This window comes from Schistocerca piceifrons, chromosome 2, assembly GCF_021461385.2.
Source record: "Schistocerca piceifrons isolate TAMUIC-IGC-003096 chromosome 2, iqSchPice1.1, whole genome shotgun sequence".
NCBI lineage: Eukaryota > Metazoa > Arthropoda > Insecta > Orthoptera > Acrididae > Schistocerca > Schistocerca piceifrons.
The window spans coordinates 1119947341-1119958847 of NC_060139.1; positions in this window are offsets into that span (position 1 = coordinate 1119947341).

An 11507-nucleotide genomic window follows, 5' to 3' on the forward strand; every position below is an offset into this window, starting at 1 on the left:
AATCGGAATCCAATACTGGTCCCCCAGGAGAGGCTCAAAGCACAAGCTCTTAGAAGATTCACTCTTCTTGTACTTAAGTCGGTATTGTGCATTTTGTATTCAATTCCGTTGCAATTTCTATGTTTCATGGTCAATGAGAATGTCCAAGGGGTACAGTAAACCTGCACTGGTTCATCGGAATGTAATACTGGTTTCCCAAGAGCCGCTCAAACCACAAACTCTTTTAAGATTCACTCTTCTTGTACTTAAATCGGCATTGTGCCTTTTCTATTCAATCCCGATGCGAGTTATGTGTTTCATGGTCAATGTGAAGGTACAACGGATACAGTAAACCTGCACTGGTGCATCAGAATCCAATACTGGTCTCCCAGGAGCCGCTCAAACCACAAACCCTTAGAAAATTCACCTTCTTGAACTTAAGGCGGCATTGTCCCTTTTGTATTCAATCACGATGCAATTTCTGCATTTCATGGTCAATGTGTTGGTCCAAGGGATACAGTAAACGTGCACCGGTGCATCGGAATCTAATACTGGTCTCTCAGGAGCCGCTCAAAACCCAAATTGGTAGAAAAGTCACCATCTTGTACTTAACTCGGCATTCTCCTGTTTGTATTCAATGCCGATGCAATTTCTGTGTTTCATGGTGAATGTGAAGGTCCAAGGGATACAGTAAACTTGCACTGGTGCATCGGAATCTAATAGAGGTCTCCAAGGAGACGCGCAAAGCACAAACTCTTCGAAGATTCACAGTTCTTGTGCTTAAGTTGGCATTGTGAGTTTTGTATTCTATCCCGATGCAATTTCTGTGTTTCATGGTCAATGTGAAGGTCCAAGGGATACAGTAAAGCTGCACTGGTGCATCGGAATCTAATACTGGTCTGCCAGGAGCCGCCCAGACCACAATCTCTTAGAAGATTCACTCTTCTTGTACTTAAGTCGGTGTTGTGCCTTTTCTATTCAATCCCGAAGCAATTTTAGTGTTTGATAATCAATGTGAAGGTTCAAATGATACAGTCAACCTGCGCTGCTGCATCGCAATCTAATACTGGTCTCCCAGGAGCCGCTCAAAACACAAACCCGTATAGGATTCACTCTTCTTGATCTTAAGTCGGCATTGTGCTTATTGCATTCAATCCCGATGCGATTTCTGTGTTTCATCGTCAATGTGAAGGTCCAAGGGATGCAGTTAACCTGCACTGGTGCATCGGAATCTAATACTGGTCTCCCAGAAGCCGCTCAAAGCACAAACCCTTAGAAGATTCACTCTTCTTGTACTTAATTCGGCATTGTCTCTATTGTATTCAATCCCGATGCAATTTCTGTGTTTCATGGTCAATGTGAACGTCAAAGGGATACAGTAAACGTTCACTGGTGCATCGGAATATATACAGGTCCCCCAGGAGACGCTCAAATCACAAAGTCTTCGATGATTCACTCTTCTTGTACTTAATTCGGCATTGTGCCTATTGTATTCAATCCCAATTTCTGTTATTCATGGTCAATGTGAGGGTACAATTTATACAGTAAACCTGCACTGGTGCATCGGAATCTAATACTGGTCTCACAGGAGTCGCTAAAAGCACAAACTCCTAGAGGATTCATTCTTCTTGTACTTAACTGGGCATTGTCCCTTTTGTATGCAATCCTGATGCAATTTCTGTGTTTCATGGGCAACGTGAAGGGCCAAGGGATACAGTAAACCTGCACTGGTGCACCGGAATCTAATACTGGTCTGCCAGGAGCCGCTCAACCCACAAAGTCTTAGTAGACTCACTCTTCTTGTATTTAAGTCGGCATTGTGCCTTATCTATTTAATCCCGATGCAATTTCTGTGTTTGATGGTCAATGTGAAGGGGCAAGGGATACAGTAAACCTGCAATGTTTCATCGGAATCTAATCCTGGTCTTCCAGGAGCCGCTGAAAGCACAAACTCCCAGAGGATTCATTCTTCTAGTACTTAAGTCAGCATTGTCCCTTTTGTATTCAATCCCCATGCAATTTCTGTGTTTCATGGTCAATGAGAAGGTCCAAGGGATAGAGTAAACCTGCACTGGTTCATCGGAATCTAATACTGGTCTTCCAAGAGCCGCTCAAACCACAAACTCTTTGAAGATTCACTCTTCTTATACTTAAGTCCGCATTGCCCCTTTTGTATTCAATCCCGATGCAATTTCTGTGTTTCATGGTCAATGTGAAGGTCAAAGGGATACAGTAAACGTGAAATGGTGCATCGGAATCTAATACAGGCCTCCCAGGAGATGCTCGAAGCCCAAACTCTTCTAAGATTCACCCCTCTTGTACTTAAGTCGGCATTGTGCCTTTTGTATTCAATCCCGATGCAATTTCTGTGTTTCATGGTCAATGTGAAGGTCCAAATGATACAGTCAACCCGCACTGGTGCATCAGAATCTAATACTGGTCGGCAAGGAGCATCTCAAAGCACAAGCTCTTCGAAGATTCACTCTTCTTTTACATAAGTCGGTATTGTGCATTTTGTATTCAATCCCGATGCAATTTCGATGTTTCATAGTCAATGAGAATGTCCAAGGGATACAGTAAACCTGCACTGGTTCATCGGAATCTAATACTGCTCCCCCATGAGCCGCTCAAACGACAAACTCTTAGAAGCTTCACTCTTCTTGTATTTAAGTCGTCATTGTGCCTCTTGTATTCAATTCCGATGCACGGTCTGTGTTTCATGGTCAATGTGAAGGTCCAAGGGATACATTAAACCTGCACTGGCGCTTCGGAATCTGAAACTGGTCTCTCAGGAGCCGCTCAAACCACAAACTCTTAGAAAATTCACCTTCTTGTACTTAGGTCGGCATTGTGAGTTTTGTATTCAATCCCGATGCAATTTCTGTGTTTCATGGTCAATGTGAAGGTCCAAGGGATACAGTAAACCTGCACTGGTGCATCAGAATCTAATACTGGTCTGCCAGGAGCCGCTCCAACCTCAAACTCTTAGAAGATTCACTCTTCTTGTACTTAAGTCGGCATTGTGCATCTTGTATTGTATCCCGATGCAATTTCTGTGTTTCATGGGCAATGTGAAGGTCCAAGGGATACGGTAAACCTGCACAGGTGCATCGGAATCTAATACTGGTCTCCCATGGATCCGCTCAAATCACAAACGCTTAGAAGATTCACTCTTCTTTTACTTAAGTCGGCATTGTCCATTTTGTATTCAATCCCAATGCAAATTCTGCGTTTTATGGTAAATGTGAAGTTCCATGGGATACAGTAAACCTGCATTGGTGCATCGGAATCTAATACTGGTCTCTCAGGAGCCGCTCAAACCACAAACTTTTAGAAGATTCACTCTTCTTGTACTTAAGTCGGCATTGTGCCTTTTGTATTCAATCCCGATGCAATTTCTGTGTTTCATGGTCAATGTGAAGGTCCAAATGATACAGTCAACCTGCACTGGTGCATCAGAATCTAATACTGGTCGCCAAGGAGCATCTCAAAGCACAAACTCTTAGAAGATGCACTCTTCTTGTACTTAAGTCGGCATTGTCCCTTTTGTATTCCATCCCAATGCGATTTCTGAGTTTCATGGTCAATGTGAAGGTCCAAGGGATACAGAAAACCTGCACTGGTGCATCGAAATCTAATACTGGTCTCCCAGGAGCCGCTCAAATCACAAACTCTTAGAAGATTCACTCTTCTTTTACATAAGTCGGTATTGTGTAATTAGGATTCACCCCGAAGCATTTTCTATGTGTCATGGTCAATGAGAATGTGCAAGGGATACAGTAAACTTGCACTGGTTCATCGGAATCTAATATTGGTCTCCCATGAGCCGCTCAAACCACAAACTCTTAGAAGATTCACTCTTCTTGTATTTAATTCGCCATTGTGCCCTTTGTATTCAATCCAGATGCAATTTCTGTGTTTCATGGTCAATGTGAAGGTCCAAGGGATACAGTAAACCTGCACTGGTGCATCAGAATCCAATACTGGTCTCCCAGGAGCCGCTCAAACCACAAACCCTTAGAAAATTCACCTTCTTGAACTTAAGGCGGCATTGTCCCTTTTGTATTCAATCACGATGCAATTTCTGCATTTCATGGTCAATGTGTTGGTCCAAGGGATACAGTAAACGTGCACCGGTGCATCGGAATCTAATACTGGTCTCTCAGGAGCCGCTCAAAACCCAAATTGGTAGAAAAGTCACCATCTTGTACTTAACTCGGCATTCTCCTGTTTGTATTCAATGCCGATGCAATTTCTGTGTTTCATGGTGAATGTGAAGGTCCAAGGGATACAGTAAACTTGCACTGGTGCATCGGAATCTAATAGAGGTCTCCAAGGAGACGCGCAAAGCACAAACTCTTCGAAGATTCACAGTTCTTGTGCTTAAGTTGGCATTGTGAGTTTTGTATTCTATCCCGATGCAATTTCTGTGTTTCATGGTCAATGTGAAGGTCCAAGGGATACAGTAAAGCTGCACTGGTGCATCGGAATCTAATACTGGTCTGCCAGGAGCCGCCCAGACCACAATCTCTTAGAAGATTCACTCTTCTTGTACTTAAGTCGGTGTTGTGCCTTTTCTATTCAATCCCGAAGCAATTTTAGTGTTTGATAATCAATGTGAAGGTTCAAATGATACAGTCAACCTGCGCTGCTGCATCGCAATCTAATACTGGTCTCCCAGGAGCCGCTCAAAACACAAACCCGTATAGGATTCACTCTTCTTGATCTTAAGTCGGCATTGTGCTTATTGCATTCAATCCCGATGCGATTTCTGTGTTTCATCGTCAATGTGAAGGTCCAAGGGATGCAGTTAACCTGCACTGGTGCATCGGAATCTAATACTGGTCTCCCAGAAGCCGCTCAAAGCACAAACCCTTAGAAGATTCACTCTTCTTGTACTTAATTCGGCATTGTCTCTATTGTATTCAATCCCGATGCAATTTCTGTGTTTCATGGTCAATGTGAACGTCAAAGGGATACAGTAAACGTTCACTGGTGCATCGGAATATATACAGGTCCCCCAGGAGACGCTCAAATCACAAAGTCTTCGATGATTCACTCTTCTTGTACTTAATTCGGCATTGTGCCTATTGTATTCAATCCCAATTTCTGTTATTCATGGTCAATGTGAGGGTACAATTTATACAGTAAACCTGCACTGGTGCATCGGAATCTAATACTGGTCTCACAGGAGTCGCTAAAAGCACAAACTCCTAGAGGATTCATTCTTCTTGTACTTAACTGGGCATTGTCCCTTTTGTATGCAATCCTGATGCAATTTCTGTGTTTCATGGGCAACGTGAAGGGCCAAGGGATACAGTAAACCTGCACTGGTGCACCGGAATCTAATACTGGTCTGCCAGGAGCCGCTCAACCCACAAAGTCTTAGTAGACTCACTCTTCTTGTATTTAAGTCGGCATTGTGCCTTATCTATTTAATCCCGATGCAATTTCTGTGTTTGATGGTCAATGTGAAGGGGCAAGGGATACAGTAAACCTGCAATGTTTCATCGGAATCTAATCCTGGTCTTCCAGGAGCCGCTGAAAGCACAAACTCCCAGAGGATTCATTCTTCTAGTACTTAAGTCAGCATTGTCCCTTTTGTATTCAATCCCCATGCAATTTCTGTGTTTCATGGTCAATGAGAAGGTCCAAGGGATAGAGTAAACCTGCACTGGTTCATCGGAATCTAATACTGGTCTTCCAAGAGCCGCTCAAACCACAAACTCTTTGAAGATTCACTCTTCTTATACTTAAGTCCGCATTGCCCCTTTTGTATTCAATCCCGATGCAATTTCTGTGTTTCATGGTCAATGTGAAGGTCAAAGGGATACAGTAAACGTGAAATGGTGCATCGGAATCTAATACAGGCCTCCCAGGAGATGCTCGAAGCCCAAACTCTTCTAAGATTCACCCCTCTTGTACTTAAGTCGGCATTGTGCCTTTTGTATTCAATCCCGATGCAATTTCTGTGTTTCATGGTCAATGTGAAGGTCCAAATGATACAGTCAACCCGCACTGGTGCATCAGAATCTAATACTGGTCGGCAAGGAGCATCTCAAAGCACAAGCTCTTCGAAGATTCACTCTTCTTTTACATAAGTCGGTATTGTGCATTTTGTATTCAATCCCGATGCAATTTCGATGTTTCATAGTCAATGAGAATGTCCAAGGGATACAGTAAACCTGCACTGGTTCATCGGAATCTAATACTGCTCCCCCATGAGCCGCTCAAACGACAAACTCTTAGAAGCTTCACTCTTCTTGTATTTAAGTCGTCATTGTGCCTCTTGTATTCAATTCCGATGCACGGTCTGTGTTTCATGGTCAATGTGAAGGTCCAAGGGATACATTAAACCTGCACTGGCGCTTCGGAATCTGAAACTGGTCTCTCAGGAGCCGCTCAAACCACAAACTCTTAGAAAATTCACCTTCTTGTACTTAGGTCGGCATTGTGAGTTTTGTATTCAATCCCGATGCAATTTCTGTGTTTCATGGTCAATGTGAAGGTCCAAGGGATACAGTAAACCTGCACTGGTGCATCAGAATCTAATACTGGTCTGCCAGGAGCCGCTCCAACCTCAAACTCTTAGAAGATTCACTCTTCTTGTACTTAAGTCGGCATTGTGCATCTTGTATTGTATCCCGATGCAATTTCTGTGTTTCATGGGCAATGTGAAGGTCCAAGGGATACGGTAAACCTGCACAGGTGCATCGGAATCTAATACTGGTCTCCCATGGATCCGCTCAAATCACAAACGCTTAGAAGATTCACTCTTCTTTTACTTAAGTCGGCATTGTCCATTTTGTATTCAATCCCAATGCAAATTCTGCGTTTTATGGTAAATGTGAAGTTCCATGGGATACAGTAAACCTGCATTGGTGCATCGGAATCTAATACTGGTCTCTCAGGAGCCGCTCAAACCACAAACTTTTAGAAGATTCACTCTTCTTGTACTTAAGTCGGCATTGTGCCTTTTGTATTCAATCCCGATGCAATTTCTGTGTTTCATGGTCAATGTGAAGGTCCAAATGATACAGTCAACCTGCACTGGTGCATCAGAATCTAATACTGGTCGCCAAGGAGCATCTCAAAGCACAAACTCTTAGAAGATGCACTCTTCTTGTACTTAAGTCGGCATTGTCCCTTTTGTATTCCATCCCAATGCGATTTCTGAGTTTCATGGTCAATGTGAAGGTCCAAGGGATACAGAAAACCTGCACTGGTGCATCGAAATCTAATACTGGTCTCCCAGGAGCCGCTCAAATCACAAACTCTTAGAAGATTCACTCTTCTTTTACATAAGTCGGTATTGTGTAATTAGGATTCACCCCGAAGCATTTTCTATGTGTCATGGTCAATGAGAATGTGCAAGGGATACAGTAAACTTGCACTGGTTCATCGGAATCTAATATTGGTCTCCCATGAGCCGCTCAAACCACAAACTCTTAGAAGATTCACTCTTCTTGTATTTAATTCGCCATTGTGCCCTTTGTATTCAATCCAGATGCAATTTCTGTGTTTCATGGTCAATGTGAAGGTCCAAGGGATACAGTAAACCTGCACTGGTGCTTCGGAATCTTAAAGCGCTCTCTCAGGAGCCGCTCAAACCACAAACACTTAGAAAATTCACCTTCTTGTACTTAAGTCGGCATTGTCCATTTTGTATTAAATCCCGATGCAAAATCTGTGTTTGATTGTCAATGTGATGGTCAGAGGGATACAGTAAACGTGATCTGGTGCATCGAAATCTAATACAGATCTCCCAGGAGACGCTCAAAGCACAAACTCCTCGAAGATTCACATTACTTGTGCTAAAGTTGGCATTGTGAGTTTTGTTTTCAAACCCGATGCAAATTCTGTGTTTCATGGTCAATGTGACGGTCCAAGGGATACAGTAAACCTGCACTGGTGCATCGGAATCTAATTCTGGTCTCTCAGGAGTCGCTCAAACCAGAAACTCTTAGAAAATTCACCTTCTTTTACTTAAGTCGGCATTGTGCATTTTGCATTCAATCCCGATGCAATTTCTGTGATTTGCGCTCAATATGAAAGTCCAAGGGATACAGTAATCCTGCACTGGTGCATCGGAATCTAATACTGGCCTCCCAGGAGCCGCTGAAGTCACAATATCTTCGAAGATTCACTCTTCTTCTTCTTAAGTCGGCACTGTCTGTTTTGTATTCAATCCCGATGGAATTTCTGTGTTTCATAATCAATGTGAAATTCCAAATGATACAGTCAACCTGCACTGGTGCATCGGAATCTAATACTGGTCTCCCAGGAGCCGCTGAAACACAAACTCCAAGAGGATTCATTCTACTTGTACTTTAATCGGCATTGTCCCTTTTGTATTCAATCCCGATGCGATAACTGTGTTTCATGGTCAATGTGAAGGTCCAAGGGATACAGTAAACCTGCACTGGTGCATCGGAATCTAATACTGGTCTCCCAGGAGCCGCTGAAAGCACAAACTCCAAGAGGATTCATTCTACTTGTACTTTAATCGGCATTGTCCCTTTTGTATTCAATCCCGATGAAATTTCTGTGATTCGTGGTCAATGTGAAGGTCCAAGGGGTACAGTAAACCTGCACTGGTGCATCGGAATCTAATACTGGTCTGCCAGGTGCCGCTCCAACAACAAATTCTTAGAAGATTCTTTCTTCTTGTACTTAAGTCGGCATTGTGCCTTTTGTATTCAATCCCGATGCAAATTCTGTGTTTCGTACACAAGGTGAAGGTCCAAGAGATACAATAAACCTGCTCTGGTGCATCGGAATCCAATTCTGGCCTCTCAGGAGCCGCTCAAACCACAATCTCTTAGAAAATTCACCTTCTTGTACTTAAGTCGGCATTGTGCCTTTTGTATTCAATCTCGATGCAATTTCTGTGTTTCTTACACAATGTGAAAGTCCAAGGGATACAGTAAACCTGCTCTGGTTATCGGAATCTAATTCTGTTCTCTCAGGAGCCGCTCAAACCACAAAATTCACTGTTCTTGTACTTATGTCGGCATTTTCCCTTTTGATTTCAATCCCAATGCAATATCTGTTTTTCATGGTCAATGGGAATGGCCAAGGGATACAGTAAACCTGCACTGGTGCATCGGTATCTAATACTGGTCTCCCAGGAGCCGTTCAAAGTGCAAACTCTTAGATGATTCACTCTTCTTGTACTTAAGTCGGCATTGTGCCTTTTGTATTCACTCCCTATGCAATTTCTGTGATTTGTGATCAATGTGAAGGTCCAAGGGATACAGTAAACCTGCACTGGTGCTTCGGAATCTAATACAGGTCTCCCAGGAGCCGCTCAAATCACAAACTCTTAGAAGATTCACTGTTCTTGTACTTATGTCGGCATTGTCCCTTTTGATTTCAATCCCAATGCAATATCTGTTTTTCATGGTCAATGGGAATGGCCAAGGGATACAGTAAACCTGCACTGGTGCATCGGTATCTAATACTGGTCTCCCAGGAGCCGTTCAAATTGCAAACTCTTAGATGATTCACTCTTCTTGTAGTTAAGTCGGCATTGTGCCTTTTGTATTCAATCCCGATGCAATTTCTGTGATTCGTAATCAATGTGAAGGTCCAAGGGATACAGCAATCCTGCACTGGTGCATCGGAAACTAATACTGGTCTCCCAGGAGCTGCTGAAGTCACAAACTCTTAGAAGATTCACTCTTCTTGTACTTAAGTCGGCATTGTGCATTTTGTATTCAATCCCGATGCAATTTCTGTGTTTCATAGTCAATGTAAAGGCCCAAATAATGCAGTCAACCGTCACTGGTGCATCGGAATCTAATACTGGTCTCCCAGGAGACGCTCAAATCACAAACCCTTCGGAGATTCACATTACTTGTGCTGAAGTTTGAATTGGGAGTTTTGCATTCAATTCCGATGCAATCTCTGTGTTTCATGTTCAACGTGAAGGTCCAAGTGAGACAGTAAACCTGCACTGGTGCATCGGATTCTAATACTGGTATGCCAGGAGCCGCTCCTACCACAAACTCTTAGAAGATTCACTCTTCTTGTACTTTAAGTCGGCATTGTGCGTTTTGTATTCAATCCCGATGCAATTTCTGTGTTTCTTACACAATGTGAAAGTCCAAGGGATACAGTAAACCTGCACTGGTGAATCGCAATCTAATACTGGTCTCTCAGGAGCGGCTCAAACCACATACTTTTAGAAAATTCACCTTCTTGTACTTAAGTCGGCATTGTCCGCTTTGTATTCAATCCCGATGCAATATCTGTGTTTCATGGTCAATGTGAAGGTCAAAGGGATACAGTAATCGTGCACTGGTGCATCGGAAACTAATACTGGTCTCCCAGGGGCCGCTGAAGTCACAAACTCTTAGGAGATTCACTCTTCTTGTACTTAAGTCGGCATTGTGCATTTTGTATTCAATCCCGATGCAATTTCTGTGTTTCATTGTCAATGTGAAGGCGCAAATGATACAGTCAACCAGCACTGGAGCATCGCAATCTAATACTAGTCTCCCAGGAGCCGCTCAAATCACAAACCCTTCGGAGATTCACTCTTCTTTTACATATGTCGGTAATGTGCATTTTGTATTCAATGCCGATGCGATGTCTGTGTTTCATGGTCAATGTGAACGTCCAAGGGATACAGTAAACCTGCACTGGTGCATCGGAATCTAAAACTGGTTTCTCAGGAGCCGCTCAAACCACAAACTCTTAGAAAATTCTCCTTCTTGTACTGAAGTCGGCATTGTCCCTTTTGTATTCAATCCCGATGCAATTTCTGTGTTTAATGGTGAATCTGAAGGTCAAAGGGATACTGTAAACGTGCTCTGGTGCATCGGAATCTAATACCGGTCTCCCAGGAGACGCTCAAAGCACATACTCTTCGAAGATTTACATTACTAGTGCTTAAGTTGGCATTGTGAGTTTTGTATTCAATCCCGATGCAATTTCTGTGTTTCATGGTCAATGTGAAGGTCCAAGGGACACAGTAAACCTGCACCGGTGCATCGGAATCTAATACTGGTCTGCGAGGAGCCGCTCCAACCACAAACTCTTGGATGTTTCACTTTCTTGTACTTAAGTCGGCATTGTGCCTTTTGTATTCAATCCCGAAGCAATTTCTGTGTTACATACACAATGTGAAGGTCCAAGGGATACAGTAAACCTGCACTGGTGTATCGGAATAAAATACTGGTCTCCCAGGAGCCGCTCAAAGCACAAAATCTTTGAAGATTCACTCTTCATGTACTTAAGTCGGCATTGTCCCTTTTGTATTCAACCCCAATGCAATTTCTGTGTTTCATGGTGAATGTGCACTTCCAAGGGTTACAGTAAACCTGCACTGGTGCATCGGAATCTAATACTGGTCTGCCAGGAGCCGCTCCAACCACAAACTCTTAGAAGATGAACTCTTCTTGTACTCAAATCGGCATTGTGCCTTTTGTATTCAATCCCGATGCGATATCTGTGTTTCATGGTCAATGTGAAGGTCCAAGGGATACATTAAACCTGCACTGGTGCATCGGAATATAATACTG